At 38.2% G+C, this 26,865-nt stretch overlaps 1 protein-coding gene and 1 pseudogene across 1 annotated transcript in view; one reads left to right on the plus strand and one right to left on the minus strand.

The window, feature by feature from the left end:
- Positions 1-26,865, minus strand: part of dpp10 (dipeptidyl peptidase like 10) — a 798,815-nt gene that overhangs the window by 674,845 nt on the left and 97,105 nt on the right. The window lies entirely within an intron of this gene.
- LOC134295652 (mitoferrin-1-like) lies at positions 11,881-15,463 on the plus strand (annotated as a pseudogene).

A 26,865-nucleotide genomic window follows, 5' to 3' on the forward strand; every position in this document is an offset into this window, starting at 1 on the left:
GTTTGTCTTTCACATTAGATGCCATATAGAATGAATCATACCTTTTGGGTGGGAAGAGATCTTGTCCACCCCTGTGGGTATCATGTTGCCATGGTATTGCTCCAGCACCCATCTGTTCTACACATCACGTGGCCTGCAAAGCATTGTTTGAGTTGGGCAACGTGGCATAGAGGATCTTCCACTTTTGATAGTTTGCAAACATCCTCATTGTGCTGTCCACATTCTCTCGGCATTAGGAAAGACATCCCAATGAGCTGTCTTTCAAGGGAGGAATATGCAATACATAGTTATTCTGAGAGAGCCTTTGTCACATCTCTGCACCATAGCATAGGGCAGGTAGTACGGTCAAGTTGAACAATTAAGCTTGTAGAGATGTACTTCTAGTTGAGTCCACAGTGGCTTTAATAGAATTGTAAGTGGCGCATCCTGTTTTCCTGCATCTGTTCAACTCCGACCTTAGTTTATTCCTTGATGTTAACTGCCTTCCGAGGTAGACATATTCTTCTACATTTTCAGGATTCTATACTTATAAATGTGAAATTTCCATACTTTTTGTTCTTTTGATTGAATTACTGATCATTTATTTGATATTAGCTTATTGGGTTTTAGGATCTTTTAGGATGAGGCTCCCTTATGCAGAATTCGAAAATCCCAAATTGTCCACATGTACATCAACTTTGTTTCATGTACAGATTTAGCAATATTACCTTTTGTATGTAATTTATGTACATATATGTATAAGGTGTACATGGGATATAAATTAATTGTATTAAGAATTCTATCTAATCTCCATGATATCCTATAAATCCAAAATCTGAAATCCAATACACTTCTGGTTGTAAGATTTTAGGATAAGGGATACGCAAGGCTGGCCACAATTCAAGGTCAGATTTCATGACGTACTACAGTAACTGTCATATCCCTTCAGAAAAATAGTCCAAACAACCAATATAATAAACAAGATGAGAATACTGATATTTCATTGAAATGATCCTCCCTTGGTACAATTCTGGTTTAGTTCTGTTTTGTTGCTTGTCATACAACTACAAGGAGACAGCAGATGGCAGCATTTCAAAGCAACTTGGGGTTTCCTGACTCTGTAACAGCATTGATCAAACACATAATAAAAGAAAGGTTTCATGAGCAGCCGAGATCGTTTCAGCTGGCTAGGCTCCTTTCATTTATTTTGAACTGCTTTTGTGCTTTCATATTTCTTCTGCCTAATAGGTGGCACAACCGGATATCTTAAGGCTAAACCAGATGTGATTGCATTTGTGTATCAGCATCACATATGTGCCTGTCCTATTCACATTTGTAATAGGAGCAGAAGTTATTTTAATGATGAAAAAAATGGTAAAAGAAATGTGATTTGTTGCACAGCATGGCTGCCAATTCCGTTCCCCCAGCCTGACTTTGAAATGGGAAGTGGGCCAACTTATGGGGGAAGAGGTTCTTAAGCAAAGGAGCATGGAGAAATGACAGTGGGGAAAAAGAGAATTCAGACCTGTGTCAAATATGCATATATATGGGTATCAGACCCTGAATTTTTGGCTGCTAGTTTCTGGCAAATTTCCAGAGGGTAAGAAAAAATAGTAACCAACAGGCACAAATGTCAACCCTGACAAACTGGATTTTGAAAATGCTACCCCCCCCCCACGTCAGACTGAGATGTCCTCCTATAAAATATGCAAGAAGACAAACTGCTATTTCTAGGAGTTTATGATCTAAAATAGGGTTTTATTGCCAACAGTTTTAGATAATCGGGTTGCTATAAGGAATTTATCAGAATTTAATCTGTTTTAATTTTTACTTAGTATGTTCTTATTATATTGTTAGCTGCTTTAAGTGCAGGAGAAAAGCAGGGTAAAAATCAGCTCAAGTAAATAAATTCAACTTTGGGGAAAATAATAATGATGAGGGTGGGAAGCGAAGGTAAGTGTAAAATTTAGAAAGTATATGTAGCTGGATGAGTTTTATGAGCAAAGGTCGAATGAAAGGCTAAGTTATAATAAAGCAGGGGATTGGGAGATTGCGTCAAGGACTTCATAGAAAATAGGGATTGCAATCAGGAACTTTGTAGTAAGAATAAAGCTGCTACACAGGCAGTAGAGGGCTAGGATCTTTGACATCAATGAAGTCATGAAGTTATTCTGGTTATTACCTTCAACTTTAGGAGGACTGGAGCCCCGGTGGCGAAGTGCGTTAAAGTGCTGAGCTGTTGAACTTGCAGACCAAAAGGTCCCAGGTTCAAATCCCGGGAGCGGCTTGAGCGCCCGCTGTTAGCTCCAGCTCCTGCCAACCTAGCAGTTTGAAAACATGCAAATGTGAATAGATCAATAGGTACCGCTCTGGTGGGAAGGTAACAGCGCTCCATGCAGTCATGCCGGCCACATGACCTTGGAGGTGTCTACGGACAACGCTGGCTCTTCGGCTTAGATATGGAGATGAGCACCAACCCCCAGAGTCAGACATGACTGGACTTAGCATCAGGGAAAACCTTTATCTTAGGAGGACTATCTAAGGCACCAAACTTATTGCACAGATATTGGTCTGTACCTTGGGACAACTCTTACACAATTTAGATTGAAACCCAGATTGAATTTACCACCTCTCTGCCATCAGAGCCATCATCCTCCATGAGACATTGGTATTCTATCAACAAATTAAAACATAGGAAAGAAAGCAAGAAATCTCTTGTTGAAGCAGGAGACCTTTGAATGATGGAGAATAGCTGAGTTGGAAGAGAAAAGATCACAGGTTAGAGGTGCATTGGACTATTAGAAATAAGAGGTCTGTGGTCCAGGATAGCTTTATGCTACGGGTCATAAAATTGAGGCAAAAGAAGAAAGTCAAAGCAAAAGTCCATTTTCCAAGCAATAGGTTTTCCTAATCTTTGGTATCACTGCCAAGTATTGCTCCATTTCATTGCTCGGTTGAAATTGGACACAGAGTAGAATGGAGCTATAACACATACAAAAATACACTTTGATTTGTCTTGGATTTCTCATCTAAGGTTCGATTCCCTGCTTGGCCATGCAAACCCACTTGGTGATTATGGGCAAGTATCAGTCCCTCAGTCTCAGAAGAAAGCAAAGGAAGCCCTCCTCTGAACACCACTTGCTAAGAAAACCTCATCATGGGTTCACCTTAGAGTTGGCATAAGATGGAAATTACTTGAAAGCACAGAACAACAAGAACAACCCCACCCATAAAAAGCAAAACAGAGGTGTAAGTATTGGGTTGGATCCAGATATAGGCCCTTATTAATAGGCTTTTATAATTATTAATGGATAGATTGTTATTGCATTTTTAGTCTCTTACATATCTTTTTAAAAAGGGAAATGACATAGTAAGTTCTCTACTTCTGTGCGGTAACAATGGAAATAAATGAGTGCCGTCAATTCCAAAGAAGGATGCAGTCACTGAAAAAGATATCTGATAATCCATTACAAAGAATTGAATTTGAGAAATTCCATTGTGTAATGAGAACATTCTGAAATGTTTCAGAATGACCTATCATTATCTCCTATTTGCCATTATCCATTGTAGGAAATAGTAGGAGACTTAAATAACCTGGCGCAGGTGGTAAGAGCAATAACACCTTTTGCGTGTCTTTTCAAAAGGTCACTTTTCTGTTTTTTGTCACACAAATGTTAATCGTGAGCTAAAAGCTAAAGTAGTACAAAATGCAGTTTTACTAATTTTAATCTTCATTTCTCATTCCTCTTTTTAATCATTTGCTTCATTGACCACTTGTACTTGCTTAATTTCACTGAATTATTATACTGCATCATAGAATAGTGTACTTTCCTCTCTTTGCTTGGAAAGGTGCCTCATTAGAGGACTTTAATAACTTTAAAATAGACCTTGGTTTTGGCCAAGAAACCCTATAAAATGTTCTACAACATTTGCCATAGATAGGAAATTGAACCTCTGCTTATTTAAGTAATTGAAATTTTAATATACTTGAACAAAGAAAAATATTTATTCCTCTCATGAACACACATTTGTAATTGAGGAGAAAAAAAAATCAAATTGCACACATGCACACACACACATTTCTTAACCTTACATTCAAAATGTTTACATGGAATAGAATGTATATTATTGTTACAATACTGGTGATGATGCCTCATTTTATACTATCCGAAATTGTTGTTTTGCTGCCTTCATCTCCCAACCTGAGATCTTTCAATAGAAAGTAAGATATAAATATTTTAGTTGGGTGGAATCCTGTTGGAGACATACATCTTTATAAGTAGACTTCAATCCACCGGAATTAGAATTGGGCAGTTCTGTAATGTCTGCATCCAGAAAAGTGCTGCTATTATATTATTATGTGGGAAGCCAGCAAAGTGATGGAAGGTCTAGAGTTATTTCACAAGGTTGTATAAAAGTCTTTTAAGTGAAAAATGATGTATTTTAATTTTTATAGCAACCAATTAGTGTGCTGTTTTATTTGGGAAATATATTAGTCATATAATGAGAAAAATGCCCCATTGTTATTCTGAAGCAATAGTAAAAATAGAAACAAGATTAAATTGCCCTGATTAAAAGCCATCCATTCTGATAAAAACTATGCAACTGTGCTGAATGAGAGGTTGATCTTAGAATGAACTTGAATCCATGGAAGTTATCCCATAGTAAATATGTTCTTCCAAGGATCTGCCTCTTTGTTGTTCTTGAACATTACAATGCTGTGCTGTGATGCTGGGATTGCATATTTGCAAAAAGTCATGGAATACTTAAAAGACCATCATTGCATTTAGTAAACTGGCTGGGATTTCTGGGAATTGAAGTAAAAAAAAAAACTGGAGGACCAAAGGTTGGGGATCGCGTTTCTAAATCTAATCCATTTTTCCATATGAAACATGCAGCACACAAGTTAAATAGATAGGATGATAAAATGTTGGCTTGCTTGACCCTCTTGCCAATTGGAAACCATGCTGTTTCTCTGTATTTTTTGTGGACTGTTGCCCAGAATACTGTTACACATCAGAACAATCAAATGTTGTGGGACACCAATTTCTTTAAGACAGAGTCAAGGTTTTTCAGGATCTACAAAATCTGAAGTTTTGATATGCTCTATTAAACACAGGATGATTTTATTATGGAATTCTTTGGTCTGGTCCATATTCCAATATATATTTTCAATAAAATCTTAAGATAGAACCAAACTGAAGGAAAAGAAATGGTGCGAAACATAGCTGTCTAATGTTATAACATTTTATTTTACCAAAATAACATCTAGAATGCCTCTTGGATGTTATATAAATAATTTGTTTATTATATTGCTCAATTTCAATACCTACATTTACTACTATATAAATAAAAGTAACTTTGGATTTCAGCAGAATTAATACTTGTTGTCTTACAAAAATCTGTGACAGTAAATAATGTATTTGTTTGACAATATGTGCATTAGTGCATTCTGTTTGTTCAGTATGATCAGATTTGTTTACATTCATCCTCTGCAGAATGGTGACACTTCCCATGTGTGATGGGGAAAGCATTGTCGAGAGGGAGCTGCACATGGGGAAACAGATTCACCCTGCTGCCCCCCTCTTTTCTCTGCGAAGCCGGGCGAAGCAGAACACTTTGCCTGGACTTTGTGATGAGGCTGTTAATGTACACCAATGAATAAGTATAAGTAGGGTGGAAGTCTTGCACCTAAATCCAATAATAAATCACCAGTTTACAGTAAAGACATTGAATCAAGGAAGCTTATCAACGTTCATTTTGTCTAATATAATGTAATCCTTATGGTTCTTCAATAGGTTTTAATGCATACAAAATACAAAAATATTGGCCTTCTACCTTTTTTTATACATATACAGGTGACTAGTCACTGATGGCTAAATATGATCTCTAAAATCTCCTAATGTGGTGTTTTGTTTACAAGTATGATGAGAACATATGAAATATCTCCTGATGCCTAGATTTAGGAGATCACACAATCTAATCTTCAAATGGTATCAGTTGTTTCTAATAAACCTATAACCTAATATTCATCTTCATTATATTTTTCTGAATAAACAGATGAAATGAGTTTTTCAAGGTAAGTAGATATGGAGAAAATACCATATCTAAGAACAAAGCATTGTTACACACATATCTATGCACTCATTAGTATGTAATGTTGTTTCAGACCACAAAGTTTTTAAAAAGTCAATACTCTTGAAATTTCAATACTGAAGTTGTAATTCCTCATGAAGAAAATCGACCAATCTTGCCTTGTACTGGTAAAAATGTCCACATCTTCAGCAATGGGGAGAACTGTGAAATAGCTTAACATTGTATTTATACATGCTCCAAGCTGGCTTCAGTGTCCAAAATATTTTAAAAGTTAATTGGTTATGCTTAATAAACAGTGTTAACTTTACAGATTTCCCCATGATGCAGAAACAGAATGGAATTAGCTAAAGTTAAAACCTATCTCCAAAGAGTAAGGCTATATGGATTTCTGGGAAAGGGGCCTTAGATAACAGAGGTCTTTCCCTATATATCAACAAACTTTTGCATGTGCAGATGTCTAATCCAGAAGCCTGTATTTCTGTACAAGCTTGCTCCTGAGCATAAATCATGCTAACTAGTTCAGGATGCATGATCTTGACTTTTATAGATGAAAACACAAAAAATATTATTTCATGATTTCTCATGTTTTGGTTCAGTTCAACTAAGCAGAAGCATATACTCTGCACAGATGCTTATCTGTTGTCCAGCAAATACTATTAGCAATTTTTTAAGGAAAAGAAGAAGGCAAAGGGTACCATTATAAATAATATATTCTACTACTATGTGTGCAGCATATTTTAGTCAACGTGACTCTAATTTTGCCAACTGTAATCAAATGCAATTTTCATTTATGTAATATATCTTATGATGATATCCAATTAGTGCATTCATTTCAAGCTCACAGTATTAATTTTATGGGGAGGTAAGGAATTCTACAATGTTCTGTCTGAGGTTTTTTCCACTTAAATTAATAGGACAAGAACTTACGAGAGGATTTTATGCAAACTATGAACATCCACCAAAACATAGAAGGCAGGACATGAATAAGAAAACACTAGTAGTTCTAGATAAACTGATTGTGTGTGCGAAATGTGTGTATGTGTGTGTTGAAAACGTTTGTACTAGATTTAGGCAATATAAACTGGAATTAATTTGGAAAATTGGCTCACATATAGACAGAGTGATGATTTTTCCTTTTTTTCCACTACCTATAAAGAACAGAGAAAATGTAATAATTAAAATAATTTTAACAGCAGGATATGTTGGTCTATTGACTTCTCCTTTTTGCCACAGGGCCTCTTCCACACAGATAAATAGAAAGAAACCCACATTGCCTGCTTTGAACTGGAACATATGGCCATGTGGACTCAGATAACCCAGTTTAAAGCAGATATTCTGGGATTTTCTGCCTTGATATTCTGGGTTATATAGCTGTGTGGAAGGGCCCAGGGTCATATATTTTGGTGACTCTTTTAGTACAGCTAATATGTGTAATTTAGCTTTATCTAATTTTCTTGTTTTGTATAAGAATGGTAACTAAAGTGTTGTTTGAGGCCTAATTTACAATGGCTAATGAAAGCATAATTTTCAATTCCTATATTTAATAGCATCTTTTTATCCCATCCACCGCTTTTCCTCCCTCTAATTGACCAAATTCAATTAGATTTCGATCATTGCCAGTTTATTAAACCTTCCTGTTGTTAAATTAAAGAACATATTCCTCTGAGATACCAATATCCAGCTAGGCTTCCATTTCAACAGATGTGCTTTCAAGTAAGACCAAAGCTCATCAGATCAGGGGGAAAGAGCTTGTCTTAGCTCATTCATGATACATGAATAAACTCACAGTGCCATCCAATTGGCATTAAAAGTGATAATCGAACTCATCTGAAAGTTTGGTAAGTAAATTCTATTGCAACTGGAGCATAGCTATAAGTGTTTAATTTGGCACAAGAGCATGCAAAATTGTTTAACTTAACATTTGCAATATCTTCAATAGCAATTCATGGAGCAAAACATGCTGGCATTGCTTGGACATCACTTCTAAAGCAGCAGCTGAGAATTACTGAGGACAGGAGAAGTGTATTTACTATTTACAATTCCAGGACTAGGAGCCCTCTGGACACTGTTGACTGTAGGTGCCATCATCCAGATGGTGAGTTATGGGGGAATATCAGTTCAATAATATCTGAAGGGCCACGTAGATGCAACCCGTTTGACATTGCCTGGCCCGTGTGATGATAGTGCTTTTTCAACTCACACAGATTTATTGATTTATTTATTTACATCATTTTACCCCACCCTTCTCACCCGTAGGGACTCAGGGCGCCTTACAGATGTGTAAGATTCCATAGCATATGTATCTGCATGACTCCATAGAGTTGCATAAGATTTTTTCCAGATTCTAGAATGCCCCATTGCCCATCCCATAGTTTTACTAGAAGTGCTGTGTATTATGGTATCTCTGGAAGCATAAATTCAGTTGTTCTGTTTGGTATTCAGAAATCATAGTACTCCCCCCCCCCCCTCCAATTTTATTTTCAAAAACAGAACATAAGAAATAATCTCATATTTATGTATTTTTAAAAACCATTTAGAAATAACTTTCCCACAACAAAATTGCAATGTAATAAACAAAAGAGAAATTAAAATAGTTTAAGGAAGACTATGGTCATTTAAAAAAGCCAATGGCATAACAAAAATGGCACAGTTTTAACTTTTTCTTAGAAGCTTAGTAATATCAGACTAACGTGACTTCCCTTTGGAATGAGTTTTACTACAGAGAAAGTCCTGTCACATTCTCTCTAATCTAGGCTTTCAGGTGGAAGGAAATGTAACATGGCCTTTGTTGAATAAATATCTCATAGAGAAGGAGGTGATTTTTTTCAGTATCCTATCCCCAAGCCATGTAAGGCTTTATAAATCTAAAATAGCACTTTGAAATTGAATCCAGGAGAGAAAAGGAAGCAAGCTTGTTTCCTATCTTTTCTTCACATAAGAGGGAGAAGTTTTATGGCTTATTTGCTGTTGCTGCCTTCAGATCATTTCAGATTTATGGGAACTGACCCTATCATTAGATTTTCACAGCAAAATTTGTTCAGAATGTCTTTGCCGTTGACTTCCTCTGAAGCTGTGTGTGATCTGCTCAACGTTTCTACAGTGGAGTAGGGATATGAACTTTGGCCTCTCAGAGTCCCAGTTCAACACTCTAACCACTGCACTACACCAGTTCACACTGACAGAAAGAAATTAGGTTGTACATTTGCTTGTGACCTGAATTCCACCAACTCCCTTTTTTATATGGGGTTAGGAATGCCATAATAGAACATTTTCTGATGTACACTATTTGACTAACCTATCAACATACAACAGATTGAGTGGGCATTTAAAAGATCAGCATATTTTTTGAAGATGGATTAATGTGATCAGTTGAGGCAGTGAAATCATGATTTGACATATTCTTTCTCATTGGAATGCAATTCTAGATCATAGTGATAGCCAAATGCAGCTGAGCAAATATTTGACCAGATGAAGCTAAGGCAAATCCAACCCACTCCCAGCCTCAGGATGTTGGAAATTGGGTCCTGACTTGACTTTGTGTTTGACTGTGTCCCTCAACTGAAAGAGGTATAGATCTGGCATAACTCTGGTTCTCCCACGCCCTGCTACCTTTTTAGCACTGTTTGGCTTTTCTTCCAGCTACCTTAGATGGTAAAACTGTTGTGTTCGCAAATCCCTTCACTAACTAATCTCTGACCAACTGACAGATGGGGATTATGGCTGTAGAAGGCCAGTTTGGCCAGCACAAGTGGCTGCCACTTATTGCTAACACCCTGCAGTTGATGCATCTTTGAGCTGAGTTTGCACTATATGGCAACTGCCTCAATTTCCTTAATGGTAGCACAATTTAGCAGGTATAAATGAGAATCCAGATCTTGGCTGTTGGACGACTGACACCCACTCACTGGGTGTTCCTATTAATGCACCATCATTCATGAGGCTTATAAAGCAGTTTGCACATTTCTCAAAAGGTGACATGGGACTTCATCACATGGAAGTTTTCCTCTCTTTTTCCTGTTTTAGCACACTGGCAAAATGGAGTCCCAAGGAGGCCATCCCATGATGCACAGTCACTTCTGATGGCCACCCTTGGAAATCTGTCTTGCCAGCATGCTAAAATGGAGAGAAGACTCCAGAAGATTCAACAAAGTGGGAGGAAAAGGGGGGAAGCGAGAAGAAGATGGGGAAAGGATGTGGGATGACTGGCCATCCTTGAAGACCTTGCCAGGAGAAAACGTAAGATAAGTCCCAACACTTTCCCCTGCTTTTCCCCACTTCCTGCCTGCTTGTCTGATGAAGTCCATGCACAAAAAAAAAGGGGGGGGGGAGAGATGCCACAAAATATGTTAATAAAAATATGTATAGAAATGCACATATAATTCAAAAGAAATGCATCTTGCTTTAATTTGCTGTGCAAGTGAGGCACTTGAAGACTTCTACTCTTTTTCCTCAGGTTTAGCATCTTGTTTTGTTATCTAGTCTGGTTTAGCATAAGTGGCCCTACTATAGACAACTGGTTTAGACAAAGGACTCTTAAAGCAAGACTTACTGTATCTGACCATAAAGTAGGCCTTATTATTCATTTCTGAAGAGTTTCTGCCCCAATCACTTTGGATGCCACTGGGGAGATACTGTACATCCTAGGATATAGTTCAAAATACAGAAGGACAAATATTGCTGTTTCTGCATTTGACTTGAAATGGATCTTAGATCGCTCCTAGAGGACAAGAGATCTGAATAAATATCATCTAACACTGAAGTTGTAAACATGTGTTTATGTGATCAGCTCTTCATACTGAAAAATGTATACCACTGGTATTTATTTATACCCATAGAGAGGGCTTTATTGTCCTAATGCACTGTAGTAGTGTGTGTCATGAATAATAAATAATCAACAATTCTTTCTTAAGAGATGGTTCATCCACCAGCATGAATTCCAAATGGTTCATGTGGCACATACAAATTATCTCAATTGTCTTAAAGCTTTGAGATAAACAAAACAACAAATAAAACCCAAAACTCAACAGCAGAAACTAGCCTTGGAAGAATGTTTTATGACATATACCTCCTACCTCATAAATTTATGGCTTCATAATAAAAATAACTTTGCAACTGAAGACCCGAAGCACCAAAGCAACGAGAAGGAGAGAGAAATAGAGAACAAATTATGACAGCGCAGTATCTTTATTCAAATCTTGCCTCCATGATGGATGTTTAAATAGAAATACACATTACAGCCACTGGAAGCAAAAAAAAAAAAAGCATTGGTTTTGTTCTTCCACATGCATCTCCTTGTTACTGTTTTCTTATGTTTGTTTCCTTAGTTTATGGCTTACTTGGCTTGATAGCATTAACTCAAAAGTGCTTTGTTGTCATTGTCTTATGAATGAGAGACTTCTAAGTCACATTATAATCAACAGCCCAGCTCAGGACTTGCAGACGCAAAGCTCTGACTTCCTTGATTGAGTCAATCCCCCTGGAATTCAGTCTTCCTCTACAGTCTCTACTGCAGTGGTTCTCAACCTGTGAGTCTCCAGATGTTTTGGCCTTCAACTCCCAGAAATCCTAACAGCTGGTAAACTGGCTGGGATTTCTGGGAATTGTAGGCCCAAACACCTGGGGACCCACAGGTTGAGAACCACTGCTCTACTGCCTCCCAAGCACTGTCCTCTTTTCTAGTGAGTCAAAGTTTCTCATGATATGGTTTCTCAGAGTATGACAGTCTCTGTTTAGTCATCTTGGCTTTTCTCTCATTTTCACTCATGACACAATTAAAGCAATTCAATACTAATTTTAACTTTCGTCATGGCTCCATCCTATGGTACCCTGGAGGTTTTAGCCTTTTATAATGCCATGTTGTTTCTTATCTATTTTGCAGTCAGGGCCCATCCAGACAGGCCCAAAACCAGGACCTATCTTGGTTTTAGCTGAGGCGTCCAAACTGAATTAATTTGGAACAAACTAGGAATGAATAAAATGCTTGGTAAGATCTGGATCTTAAGGTAAGATCCAGGTCTTACCAGGTGTGGGTCCTGTGTGGATAGGACCCAGAGGCCATATCACACAATTCCTGGGTCCAATCAAAACAGCCTTTTAAGTTTTTCTGGCTCCTGGAGCCAGAAGGACTAAGAGGGCACCCACTCCCACCACCCAAGCCCCAAATTTCCTCCTAAAAATAAAGGTAAACATACTGGGCTGCCATGACGTGCCTCCTCACCCCCCAATCAGGAGCATCATTTCCTTGGAGATATACACTCCGAGTGATTTTCTTTACTACAGAACTCCCTAGTTTTAAGTATAAATACAACTAGGGAGTTCTTCTTCAAACCCCCTGTACGGTGTTCCCTCACTACTTTGCTGTTCACTTTTCGCGGATTCACTGTTTAGCGGTTTTTAAATAAACTCTAAAAGACTATTATAAATCATAAAAAATCAAATTACAGTCTAAGGAAGGGAGGAAGGAGAAGCCAAAGGGAGAGAAAAGGAGCCCAAGCGACAACAGGAGGAGAAGGAGGTGATATATCAACACACGATTGGTTGATAAAGACTTAAAACAGTGTATAACTACTAAAATAATGTATAAATATTAAAATAAATATAGTGTCCCTACTTCGTGGATTTTCACTTATTGCGGGCGGTCCTGGATCCTAACCCCAGCAATAAGTGAGGGAACACTGTATTTGTCTTTCTATACATCCATCATCAATAGTAAAAGTCAGTACCCTTTGCCAATGTCAGACCTCCAAACTTTGGAAATAGTTGATGACATGCTTTCTTTCTACCCAGTAACAGAGATAGTTTGATAAGAGTCATTCTCCAGTGGCAAATAAAAGTGAAAGGGATTTAAAAAGGACTTCCAAACTGTCATGAAGATAGAACTCTCTCAGGCAGCTTATCTTGTCATTTGAACAGGCAGGAAACTGCCTGCCATTTAATTTATTATTGTTGGCTATTTACAACAAAAAAGGGGAAAGGTTCTTATGAGAAGGTGTGATTTAAATACATCTACCAACTTTGGATACTGTGCATTTTAATTGAGGCAAGAGGAAATATTTTCTGCTTGGTGTCAAGCAGTTAAAACATCTTGGGCCAGTTCTCAACCAACATAATGAGAAATGGCAGAAATTTTAGAGTTGCTTGATTCCTTGTTAAACCAATTTTCCGTATAGTCTTGTTTGCCCCATTCCTCTTCCAAACACACATCTCAGGCTGGATATAATCCAGTTTCTGAATCCAGATTATCTGCGTTATAATCCAATATCTGCAATATAATCCAGTTTCTGAATCCAGATTATCTGCGTTGAGCTGGATTATATGACTCTACACTGCCATATGATCCAATTCAAAACAGATGGGACCTCACAGGAAATTATCTCTGGAACAGTAGGAGAAGAGTCATGCTTCACTTGAAATTCCAGTTGAGGAGGAACTAAATGAATTATAAGTGTAGATTCTGAGTATGTGAAATGTGTGTTTTACAATGCTGGAGCAATGTGGTAATGAATAAATTATTGGACATTTGAAAAGATAAAGTGGTAAAAAAACCATCTTACAATTTCTTGATCTTTTCTTCTTAAAGTGATTTGATTCATGGTTTTCTCTTTTCCTATTCTCTCTTCTGATTACTCAAAGTGGCATGGACATTTTATAGTTTTGTTAAAATAGGCAAGAATCAGATTATATGCAACATGGCTGATCTACATATGATGTCCAAGAACTAGCTGTGTCCTTACCATCTTACTCTATTTTTTAAATTTAACTAAGGCATGCTATTTCTATTTGCTCATTTCCATAGGTTTTCTCCAACTCTGCCAGCTTCGAATTAGCCCTGCCTCTATCACCGAATGTTAAGATCTCCTCAAATCTCTTACTATGCCATCAAACGTGGAGACCTTTTAGATGTTCCCATGGTTCCTGTCTGACATTTCTTTCCTCGCATTACCACTCTCCATTGACTTTATTCCTCTTACATCCATGACACTACTATCCTCTATTAACTGCTGCCACCACAGATATCATATCTGAACTCAATCTTTTCAATCGGTAGTGTTTTTTTGAAGGCTCAAGTGTATAATAAAAATATTGATTTACTAAATGGAAATTGATCATAATGTCACAGATCACTTATGTAAAACATCTGACTCACACAATCCCATTATTCCCCTATGATTGTGTTACCATTTATATTAGATAAATATCAGATTCAGCAGTATATCTTTGATCCCACACCTGGAGTTGGCTACCCTCTACATGTGATCCACAGATCATAAACATGGTGATCTTAGTATTAGTGACAGCAGATAGAGCCCTGCACATTCCTGGAGTAGATCAACAGATTGCACATAATGTGAGATCCCTACTTCTTGCAAGCAGTGTAAAGCTCTCCTGCCACTATTACTAAAACCTGGGTGTGAATTGTATCTATTCAATTACAGTAGAACCCCGGTTTTCCGATTTAAACGGGCGGAACGAATCTCGGATACCCGGATTTGTCAGATAACCAGATCTGTAGGCCCAGGCGCCTCTTACTATGGGAAGTGCGAGGCGTGCCGCTGCTTAGTGTGTGTGGGATGCGCGCCGGATGGAGCTGAGGTGCGGCGTGCCGACCCCCGAGACCACAACGGTGCTGCCCTCCTCTTCTTCTTCCTCTGAGGGCTGCGGGGAGGCGGAGTAAGAGAGCCTGCCCACCGGCACCTCCCTGGGCACGCACATGACGGCCGGGGCGGTGGCCGGCATCCTGGAGCACACGGTCATGTACCCCGTGGACTCTGTCAAGACCCGGATGCAGAGCTTGCAACCTGACCCCAAAGCCCAGTACAGGAGTGTGTTTGAGGCCTTGAGGAAGATTGTCCAAACAGAAGGCTTCTGCGCGGGATCAACGTGACTGTGGTTGGAGCAGGCCTGGCTCACGCTCTGTACTTTGCCTGCTACGAAAAAATGAAAAACACTTTAAGTGACATTATTCACCACGGAGGGAACAGCCACCTGGCCAACGGAATGGCTGGGAGCATGGCTACCCTACTCCATGATGGTGTCATGAATCCTGCTGAAGTGGTGAAGCAGCGCATGCAGATGTACAACTCTCCATACAAGACTGTCATGGAATGCATCAGGATGGCGCATAGGACTGAAGGCTTGAGTGCCTTCTATCAGAGCTTCACGCTTCTCCAAAGGCCCAAGTGCCTACCGGAGGGAAGTGCCCCGGCCCAGGGAAGCAGCCCACTTCCAAGACGCTTCCTCCTCCCTCTCCCTCTCCTTCTCGTGAGAGAAGGAGAGAGAGGTGGAGCGCTTCCGGGGCGCTTGCTCCTCCCTCTCCCTCTCACGAGATCCCTTCACTCGCGAGAAGGAGAGGGAGAGGGTGGGGCGCCCTCGGCGGTGCCTTGGATAATACAGAGCCTTGGTTAATCAGAGCTCAGTTAACCGGGGTTCTACTGTACATATTTTCTTACAATTGGGATAGAACACATACTCATTTGCCAGCAAAACTTTGGATCCATTTCTTATTTCACAAATTTACTAAGGCCATGACAACCCCATATTTTGCATTCTAATTTTGTTTCTAACCTTGAAGTAAACTTTAAAAAAAAAAGAAAGAAAAAAGAAAAGGACTCTCATTTTCCTTTGATATCTGTAACTGTCTTGCAAACCTACTTCTTGCTTCCCTTTCTTCTCCCCTTTGTGGCAAAATAAGGATTCATTTTGCTTTTATCTAAATTAGGTTTTAGTGAAAAGCATGGTATGAAAATATTGGAGCCTTTGGTCTTTCTACAAACCTAGTTAGGATTCTCTTGCTTCAATTTTATTTCTCATAATGTACTGTTAAGCTACAGAACCACCTGAAGTCATAAAAAGCTGCTGAAAAAGGATAAAACAACCACAGTACAACCACAGTAGCATTTCAGGGTATATATTTGTCCATTTTGTTTTAATGAAGTTCCACACAAAGCATATGCCTTCTTTCTCTCATGTGCCCTCTGTTTCTTTTGCAAGTTGATATAAATCAGAAATAATTACTAAATTCAAGGTGAGTATAAATGTTTTGCTAGATGTCCATGTCATCTTTCCTCTTTATAGTTCAAATCTGCATTAACATATCTTCCAATTAGAGAGAGAAACACACATGGTACTTTTTTGTGAAAATGTACCACTTGCAACTTGGCAGTTCTCATTTAACACAAAATGTCATTTCCCTCATTAAAGTAGGACATTTAAATGACTAGAAATAAGACTGAGCAATGACATGAATAGCTTTACCACAATTGTACAGTCCCAACTTTGAGCAAACCGGATGTACAAAAAACATTGTCACATGGGGTATTCTGCTAACCTTTTTTCTATCAGTCAGAAATCTCATTTTCCATGATGCCTTATTCCATTTCCCCTCCCACTGTTTTCCCATGGCTGTTGATCACCAACAGAATTCATTGGGATGTTAATACTCTCCCTTTAAGTCTCTCCCCACCCATTTTTGGGTTTTTCCAAGTTTTCTGATACAGGGTCGGTTTTATTTTCACTTCTGGACAGGCTTGGGTGAGTTAAGAGACAGGGAAGGTGTGGATCTAAATTTACCTATAATCCAGAGCCAATCTAGCATGTCCAATGCTGGATCTGTCCCAGGTATGGTGGTCCACACAGTGACTCCCCAACCCTGTGGAGGTGAGAGAGAGACCCTACTGCACTGAATCTTAACTGTCTCACCATCTCACGTTGCTTATTCTATCAGAGAGGAGGGGTAGATTACTGAAAAACCTGCCTTCCGGTGGCAGCATCCTGTGAGTGGAATTTGACTAAAGATCTCCTCATCCAAAATACATTAGCCTGAATGTTGATGCTGAATACTGGTTTTGATTTTTGGGGTCACTTAGGTCTTAAAAAAAGAATTTGAGCCCTGTTTCTCTTTTAGAGATAGTAAGAAGATTTTAAAAATGAAAAATAGTTTTAAAAATAGCAATTTACATTTCTTATGTGTCGAGAAACCTTTGCAAGGAGAATCCTGGACCAATGATAGTCTAGGTAGGTCAGAACACATTTTCCACAAAATTAATACATGGTCTTTGACACAGAAAATAGTGTTCCTGCACAGGAAACAGAAAAAAATAGTATGCAAATTATTTGTGGGATAACTCACAAACTGTGAATAGTTTTCAAAAAATGCACTTTTTGACACCTTTTTCTTAGTAAGGATTGCTAAAGTTATTCATTCCTTCCTTTCAGAACAAACATAGCAAATTCTTATTTCTTATACCACTGTGTTTGCACCACCTGACATCCGCTGGGAAGTAGCAGCTGAGAATCAGGCCCGTAGCCAGGATTTTGATCCGGGGAGGGGGGGGGGCTGGGATTTTGATTCGGGGGGGGGGGGGCTGAGTCTAAGTGAGAGAGGATCTGCCCTAGCAAACCTTTTGTATCATTATTCCAATACCCCCATGTATATGGGATATATTGAGCATGGTGATCAGATCATGATATGAATAAACATAACAGTTTAAATAATAAATGTAAGGCCTTCTCGCGGACCACCCTGAGAATTTGGGGGGGGGGGCTGGTTGAAGCCCCTCAAGTCCCCCCTCTCCCCCGGCTACATGCCTGCCAAGGACCAAGGCAGTGACATCTAGCCCATCCCCTGTTCGGATATCAGCCAGCATATCAATACCTTATATCAAGAAATAGTTTTCTAAGATCTACAGAGATACTTGCAGGGACACCTCAGCAAGCAAGAGTCCAAAAGTGGCAGGCTAAAACCCGGAACCTCAAACCATAGTTGATATTGAATGAGAGAATCCCTCCTGGGGACATAAAAGACTGTGTGACTTAGAAGGCGCTGAACAGACTGTGCTCTGGCACCACGAGATGTTGTCACGACCCAGGCTGCAGAGCACCAATAACCATACACAGAGGCCAGAATCTAACTAATATCTTTATTAAGGAATTGTATAAGGCAAATAAAAGCAAGTGTAGGAAATAGTTCAGGAGTAGACCTTTCAGGGAAGGTCAAAATTAGTCCAAAGAAACAATGTCCAATATGAAATATTAAGGTCCAAAGTTGTAATCCAATAACCGAAACACTCACTTCGCCAAGCGAAGTGAGGGGAGATGACAAGGTCCTTTAGTCCATGAAACTTGAGCAAGGCTAGGTAATAACTTGATACTTGGAACACAAGGCTTGAACAAGGCAACAAGAAACGAGGAGCAAAACCAAGATCCGTGGAATTTACTTGGCAAGGTCCGGGAAGCAAGGCAAGATCCGTGGAAGTAAACAAGGCTGGGAACGAAGGCTTGGAAACAGGAACAAGGCTTGGAAACAGAGTAGCTGTCCACACACGCTACTCCAGTAGCTGACGAATTGACTCCGCAAGATTCCAAAAGGGGCAAGGAACCTAAATAGGGCCTCGTTTCCCACCAGAGAACACTTCTCTGGGGAAACCAGAAACGAAAGTCAATCTCTGTGTCCAGATGTATGACTCCCTAAAATTTCTCATGGAAGCAGGCTTAATCATCAGAATGCTTTGCTGCGATTCTCAGGCTTCGGCGATTAGCCTGCTGAACTCCTTTTTGTTGTAGATAATAATTACGGCGAGAAAATGGGGGAGATTTTGACTCAGGGCTTGTTTGGCAGATTTCTGGAATACAAACCTCCTGCAGGTGCAAGGGCTCTAATTCAGGCTGGGAAAGTTCCCTTTCTGGCTGAAAAGGTGGAAAACCCAAGTTTTCCTCTTCATCTGTCACAACAGCACTAGGAACGGGACTACATGGCCCATGAGTCATCACAGATGTAGAGCCAACCTTAAGAAATGGGGCCACAAAGTGGAGTCCATGACATGCAAGTGGGGAGAAGAGCAAACCACAGACCACCTATTACAATAAAGTCTGAGCCCTGCCACATGAACAATGGAGGACCTTCTTATAGCTACACCAAGTGGCCAGCTACTAGTCAAAGGACATTTAGTATAATGAAAAGTTTTTAAAATTTTGTTTGTGTTTTTAAATACATTACAACTGTACCCTCAGTTTACTACTGACATGATAAATAAATAAATATCACTATGTTGAATATCTCTTTCATGCTTTTGACCTTTTTTATAATCTAAATCTATTGCTAGTATTTAACTTACTGTATAGAGTGTAATCATGTTTTATTAGGCCCTTTTATTTGGTTCGGTACTGTGGTACGGCGTAAGGGCTAATCAATAAATTTACCACTATTACTAGCAGAACATGAATATGCTTCCTACCTTTCCCCCAGGAAATACTATTTTTATGGGCACACATTTATGCTCAAAATCTACACATTTCTACATCTTTACTTTTTGTGGAATAGTTCCTGTTAAATATATTGATATTAGGATCTCATTATGAAAAGAAGAGAGGGGACTTTGGTGTACTATCAAGAAATATTCAATTTCTTTTTAGGAACAGTGTTACTGAAACTCATAGGAAGAAGTGTAATCTGTAAAGCAGGCTAAGATAGCCAAAATCAAACAATAAATCAATCAATAAAGTTTCAGGAAGAAATTGTCTTATGATGTTTAACACCTAAATGTTATGGCCACAGCTTCCTATATTTTTAGAAAGGAAATGAGACACACTCAGAAAATAATAATAACAGTGTAGAAGTCTGTGAAAGAATCAACTTGACTATTAAAATATGTATGTTTGGGAAAGAAACAAGTCCATGGGTTTTTTGAAAATGATAAACATCTGTGTAGACATGTCATTTCAAGCTGTTTGAAAGAACATATTGCAGACCTACTTAACTAATATCAAGCCAGCAATAAAGCAACTGTGATTTTTTTCTTTGATCGTGCCAGTTGTAGCATATGAGTTTGCTTTAAATATTATAGATATGAGTAGACTTCAACATGAAATTCACTAGGCTAGTCCTTTTTGATGGAGTACTTCCTCATCCGGTGTTGTAAATCAGTTAAATTAGCCTCCCCGCATAAGCGGTCCTAAATTTCCCTACTTGACAGATGCAACTGTCTTTCGGGTTGCTTAGGTCAACAACTAGCAGGGCTATTTTTAATTTTAATTGTCAGGTGCTCACTCTGACATGGGCTGGCCTCGAACTCATGACCTCTTGGTCATAGTTATTTATTGCAGCTGGCTACTGACCAGCCTGTGCCACAGCCCGGCCCACAGAGGATTGGAAAAAACCTGCTTACTTAATCAAGCTTGTACAGGATCCAACAAAATAAGGTGAGTAGAATATGGAGGTCTGCTTCAGATGTCCAGCTATATATTCTTAAATTGGGAGCAAACAGTGATTCAAGCTTCATAGTGATTGCCATTACAGTCTGGTTCTCAGAGCAGCTTTGTTTTAGAAGCCTTTGAAATTCAAGGTGATATTTACATGGCTGATGTCATTGGGTATATATATATATATATATATATATATATATATATATATATATGCATGCATGCTCTGGTATGCCCTAGTGAACATTCTTCGGTTTTGTTTAAGCATTAATTCAGATTTCAGAAGTTCAACTCTCCCTCCCTCTTCTTGCTTCCTTTATAGAATAATGATTAATTTCAGGTTACCATAGTGCACTGTAATGCCTGCAGAATGAATATAAATGTGATCCCTTTCAAATTCAGCAGCCTGTTTGTACAACCTAGTGGGGAGAAATGGAAAATGCAGTTTCTTTAGCCTCAGTAGAATATATATAATTTGCTCATTTGCATTCAACAGCAGATTTTTACAAATACCATAAGGGAATATCTTCTTTGGATTAATGTGAATCATGGATCAATTTTTAACATAACTTTTAAATAAAGAAATACGTGTTTGAGAGATAGGAGGTGGGTTTATAAATATGTGTTGAAAAGGTATGCTTAAATGCAGATTTTATGTAAATTCTAAAATAAAACTTGATGGTTAAATATGAACATATGTAAAAATAAAGTAGACTGGAAAACTGAATTGTCTTCCCCTAATCATAATGCTTTCATAGTCCAAACATAGTAATGCATTCACAATTCAACAGTAGCAAGTTTCATAACAGAACATTGTTTTAAGCATTTCATGCCAATTGGAATCAGTGCCTTCTACCTTAAATATATTAAAACTCTTAAAAAGAGTAAGGAAGCAACTGGCAATCCCAGAGAATACACACTCTGGGATTTATTCCACATCCTTATAAAAAAATTCTTCTGTTTGGACAACATGTACAATGCACGCATAATGCACAATTAAACTATTACATGTTACTCAGAATCTATTGATGCCTGAAGAACACACAGAGCCTGGGCTCTGTTTTATCCAGCAGATCACAGAAGGACATCAGCTGATAATGCTCGTGGCCAGCTGTAGTTGATTTGCCAGCTACATATGTTTCTGGACCAAAATAATAAAACCATAATACTCTGTGCTTGGATCATTCCTTTTGTTCATTCCAACTTCTAATTAGTCTGATGGCTCTAGTGGTGAACAATGCCAACACCTAGATATAAATATATTAGACCTGTTCTGATATCAATGCACTAGTTAACAATAATATCAGTATACAAATCTCTATACCATTCAAAGCTCAAATATCTAGAGTACTACGTATCTTCCTGAGTAGCCCAGATTTAACACTGATCTAGGACATGTTGCTCTAGGACAATGTATTCACACTGTCATTATCACACTATCATTCAGGTTCCAGTGGTAAGCGTATGTATTTTTCTGAACTTATGCTATCTCAATGCATTGAGACATCCTATTGAGACATAGTTCAAAAAGTTTGGGTTTTGCACAAAAACAACATTTCTGTTCACAAAATAGTGGATTCAATGCAAAGCACTTGAACATGCAGACGTTCTAAAATAGATTTAGGTTTTTAACAAAACACTTTTTATGCAAAAGGTTTTCTATTTTTATGCAAAAGGTTATATATATATATATATATATATATATATATATATATATATATACACATACACACACACACACACACACACACACACACACACACACACACACATATACACACACCTGCAAAATAGTACATCAAGCATACAAAATTAAATAATCTCACCTATCATGAAGAAATATTCTGGAACTATTCAGTCTTGTATTAAGAGTGAAATCAGCAATTATTTGCATTCTTAATTCATATATTTGTATTTTGAAATTTAAAATAATGTAAATGTGCATTTTTCTATTTGCTGTCACATACCCTAGCATTTTATAAAAGAAGAAGGGCAGCAATATGAATCAAATTTACCCCCATCAGTATGGTTGCCATTGCCATCCTTCTCCCTTATATACATGGACTCTTCCAAAGTTTCGATAAATTTGTGGATGTCTGACCCATGGTGAGACATGCGCTTATATTCATATCTGGCTGATCCACATTGTTTAAATACACTTAGAGTGATGGGGGCAACCTGTAATCCCAGCCTGGAGAGTTCAGTGTGTATAATGCAAAATTTCATCTGGGGGGGGGGAGGGGGCTAGCAAAACCATCTCAAGTACTCCTTGTTTAAGAAAAACCTGTGGAATTACTTGAAGTCCACTCTGCATTTCTGATACTTGTGGTCATTAAATAGCCATAGAGCGGAAAGGGAGGAAGGGAAGCAACCGAACAGACGGAAATGCTTCCTGTCCCCACTGCAAAAGTGTCTGTCTGTATGTATGTGATGGGGTGGTGTATAGTCATCTATATCTTAGCTTCTCCCAAATGATTCTCTATAGTCTATCTTTTAATCAGATAACATTTTCCTGCCATTAACAACCAATGCGTAGCAAAACATTTTTTTAAAAAACAGATGTTTGCATTAGTAGCACTTTTCTTTTCACTCCTATTTTATGTCATCTGGTGGTAAAAGAAAATTCCTAAATGATATCAACAGTGCTAAATCTGCATCATACATGTCTTGTATAGTAAGAGCCTAAATCTTTTCTTCTTTCCTTTAACAAGACAACCTCCACATTTCTAAGTATCTGCTTCAAGAAATTTTGCATGATAAAATAATGGTCCTATTTGTTTAAATTAGAATCAAGGTTCCATTTTAAAACTTAATACTATAATCAATTCTCAAAATAAAAGCATACCAGCAGTGCAGAACAAGGAAAATTAGAACAATATTTTACGTGTATAAGATAGCTAAAAGTTTTGACAGAGGCACCACAAAATTACCAAAATATAAATATGGTGTTTAAGACTTGTCTCACATGCCAAATCACATAGACCAAAAATGTGACAACTAATATACTTAGGGCAGGTCATACTATTAGGCATAATAAGATAACTGCCTCAGAAGAGAATATTTTGGGTGTCTGAAAAGTCATCTGAAAGTTTTTCAGATACAACCCTGGCAGAATCATGGATGTATAGAGCAGCAGCTATGTGTTTTGCCTCATTAATAACCATTACACTTGACCCTAATCTTTCAAATGAAATTTTAAGTTGCTCAACCATAGTAAAAAGGTAAAGGTTTCCCCTGACGTTAAGTCCAGTCATGTCTGACTCTGAGGGTTGGTGCTCATCTCCATTTCTAAGCCGAAGAGCCGGCGTTGTCCGTAGACACCTCCAAGGTCATGTGGCCATCATGACTGCATGGAGCGCCATTACCTTCCCGCCAGAGCGGTACCTATTGATCTACCCACATTGGCATGTTTTCGAACTGCTAGGTTGGCAGAAGCTGGAGCTAACAGCGGGCGCTCACTCCGCTCCCTGGATTTGAACCTGGGACCTTTCGGTCTGCAAGTTCAGCAGCTCAGTGCTTTAATACACTTCGCCACCAGGGCTCCTTTGCTCAACCATGTACTTTACAAATTCAAACAGATGTCTCCATGTTCACCTGTAAAATGCTGGAAGGCCTAAACTTCATAGTGAAATTGTTTGTATCTTGGAGATTTGCTAATTCTTTGTTTCCTATTTGTAAACATTTCTTAATACCCATCCCCCTTTTAAAAAAAATTACTGAGATATTAATAATATAACATCTATTAATTTAAACAATTCATTTGTTTTACAGCTTATATCTATTCCTTTAAAAAAAGTTTTGTATAGTTGAAATTTAAGTGCTTTCTATTGAAACTTCCCTTGCCATTGTAGAATTTTGTGTTTCTTAAACATTGTAGTCACTTTATGTTTCACCCAGAAGAGGATATCTGTGATTTCAGCAACAAATATTATTTGAACACCAATTCTGGTAACTGCTGAATAATACTGATTGTATTCTATACAAAGAAATTAAGAAAAAGAAACCAAAAAAATTGTGAACGACTACTTGTAATTTTTATGTCTGTATCTGTGATCATTTGTTTTCCTTTGAAACCTTCCCATTATCAATTTACACACTGAATTAGATCCTAAGAAAAGTTAACCTGAGGAAGGAAAAACACCAATCTTCATGAAGGTAAGGGACCTCTCTCCTTGGCCACCTGTTGCATCTGCTGCAAAATATCATTTAAACAATGTCTTTTAAACAATGTAGAAAATAACTAGACAAGATAGTGGGAATGTAATTCATTGCTGATTTTATTCTTGAAAAACTGGGCAATTTTTACTCTCTGTGAAACAATCTTTAAAACAGCATTTGGCACTTATTCAATGTAAAATGACTAAGTAGTATTCCAACACTTAATCACAGTTATAGGACACATGAACATTTACAGTGGGCTCTGGTGTCTGCTAGGGTTTGGTTCCAGGATCTCCCAGGATTACAATAATCCATGGACACTAAAATATATTTATTTATAACCCTCTGGTGTCCCTTATATAAAATGGAAAAATCAAGATTTGTTTTTTGAATTTAAAAACATATTTTCAACTAATAGATGGTTCAATCTATGCATAAAGAATATGAGGATATGGAGGGGTGACTACATTCATTTTGCAGAATGCTATGAAGGCTACATTTTTTGAAGTTGCCATTTGAAATAGAAGTAACTTTTTCATTTTTCACAATTTTAGTAAAATTTGCCATTAACCTTGGGATTCTATGGATTGCTTTAAAAATATGCAAAAACAAAAAGTAGCATATGATTATGCAAAATGAAAAGGACTTATTTGAGGGGGGGGGGATGGGACGGGATGCAGCTTCCTAACCAACCTTGACTAAATTTTGTTAAACTGTCACTACAATCAAATTAAGGCATTTAACGGTCAGGTGTCATATAAAATCTTCAGCACATTCCTACTGTGTTAAATTGGCAGGAAATAAAATTACAATAATCTTGGATAATGGCAAAAGATAGTTAAACAATTTAGAGACTCAATCATTCTGCCAGAAGAGGCTCATGCGTCCCGTCATTTAATTTAAGGGAGCAGTGGATGTATCATGATGAAGTTCAGTTTGACTGATTCATTTTAACCATGGAACTTCACATGGGAAAGGACTATGATGAATTGTTATATTATGTTTTTGATTAATGGCTACTTTCTATTTGGCATAATTATCGGGTGATGATTTCAGTGAAAAATGCTGGAAATGAAACTTCACTCCAGATAACAATACCCCTGTCTGGCAAGAAAAATTAGCCTCTATTTCCCACATATTAGTGTGTAGCAAGGCCAATGAAGGGAAAACCTATGCTGTGCGAGTTTTGAAGGATAAGATGAATTTGAGAAAGTACCTGTCTAAATGAAGTTGTGGAAGAAGATTGTGATGAGGAATATAGAAAAACAGCCTTTCCCTCCATTTATCATTTCCCACATTTCAATGCTATTTCTGAACTGGGATATATTTTGGCTCATTGCAATTATGGTTAGTTGAACTGTCATTTGCAAATCACAGATTACACCTCATGCACTTACAGAATGGTTATTATTTTTTATGGTGGCATGCTTTGCTATGGCATACAGAGAAAACAAGACCGACGATACATACACGTATATAAGTTTACCCCGTGTATAAATTGACGCCAGGACGGGGAGCTAAAATTATGGATTTTGATATGACTCATGAATAAGTCCAGGGTCATTTCATGGAGAAGGAAAGCAGAAGGGTTGCTTTGAGGGCCTAGATGTCCCCTATCAGGCATTTAAGAGGCCTGGGCTGTGGCGGAGGCTGGTGAGCAGCCAGCTGCAGCCAGCTGCAACAAATCACTCTGACCAAGAGGTCATGAGTTCGAGGCGTTTGTCTTTGTCTTTGTTTTATGTTAAGGCATTGAATGTTTGCCTTATATGTGTAATGTGATCCTCCCTGAGTTCCCTTCGGGGTGAGAAGGGTGGAATATAAAAACTGTAAATAAATAAATAAATAAATAAATAAAGGCATGGCTCATTTTTAGATAAAAGTTAAGGTGCAATATTAACCCTTATCAGGCATGTAGCCGGGAAGGGGGGGGCTTGAGGGACTTCAGCCCCCCCTGAAATTCTCAGGGTGGTCCACGAGAAGGCCTTACATTTATTATTTAAACTGTTGTGTTTATTCATATCATGATCTGATCACCATGCCCAATATATCCCATATGCATGGAGGTATTGGGATAACGATACAAAAGGTTTGCTAGGGTAGATCCTCTCTCACCCAGACTCAGCCCCCCCCCCCCCCCCCGAATCAAAATCCTGGCTACGGGCCTGACCCTTATCAAAACAAACAAAAAAGAACCACCTTCTCTGAATAGAGTGGCAAAAAGTTAAAGTCTGGCCTGGGAGAAAATAAAAGAAGCACTGACCCTTTATATTTTCTCAGTACTCCTTTGAGGGAAACAACTAAAGAACTACTGCCACAATTTTCCTTTCCAACCATTCAAAAAGACAAAATATGACATCACAGTAGAAAAACTAGAGCAGATTGGTGCTTCTTGCAGGTTCGCTTGGGACAGACTTCTCAACTTGGATGAGAAACCAC

This window comes from Anolis carolinensis, chromosome 1 (assembly GCF_035594765.1).
Source record: "Anolis carolinensis isolate JA03-04 chromosome 1, rAnoCar3.1.pri, whole genome shotgun sequence".
In the NCBI taxonomy this organism is placed as follows: domain Eukaryota; kingdom Metazoa; phylum Chordata; class Lepidosauria; order Squamata; family Dactyloidae; genus Anolis; species Anolis carolinensis.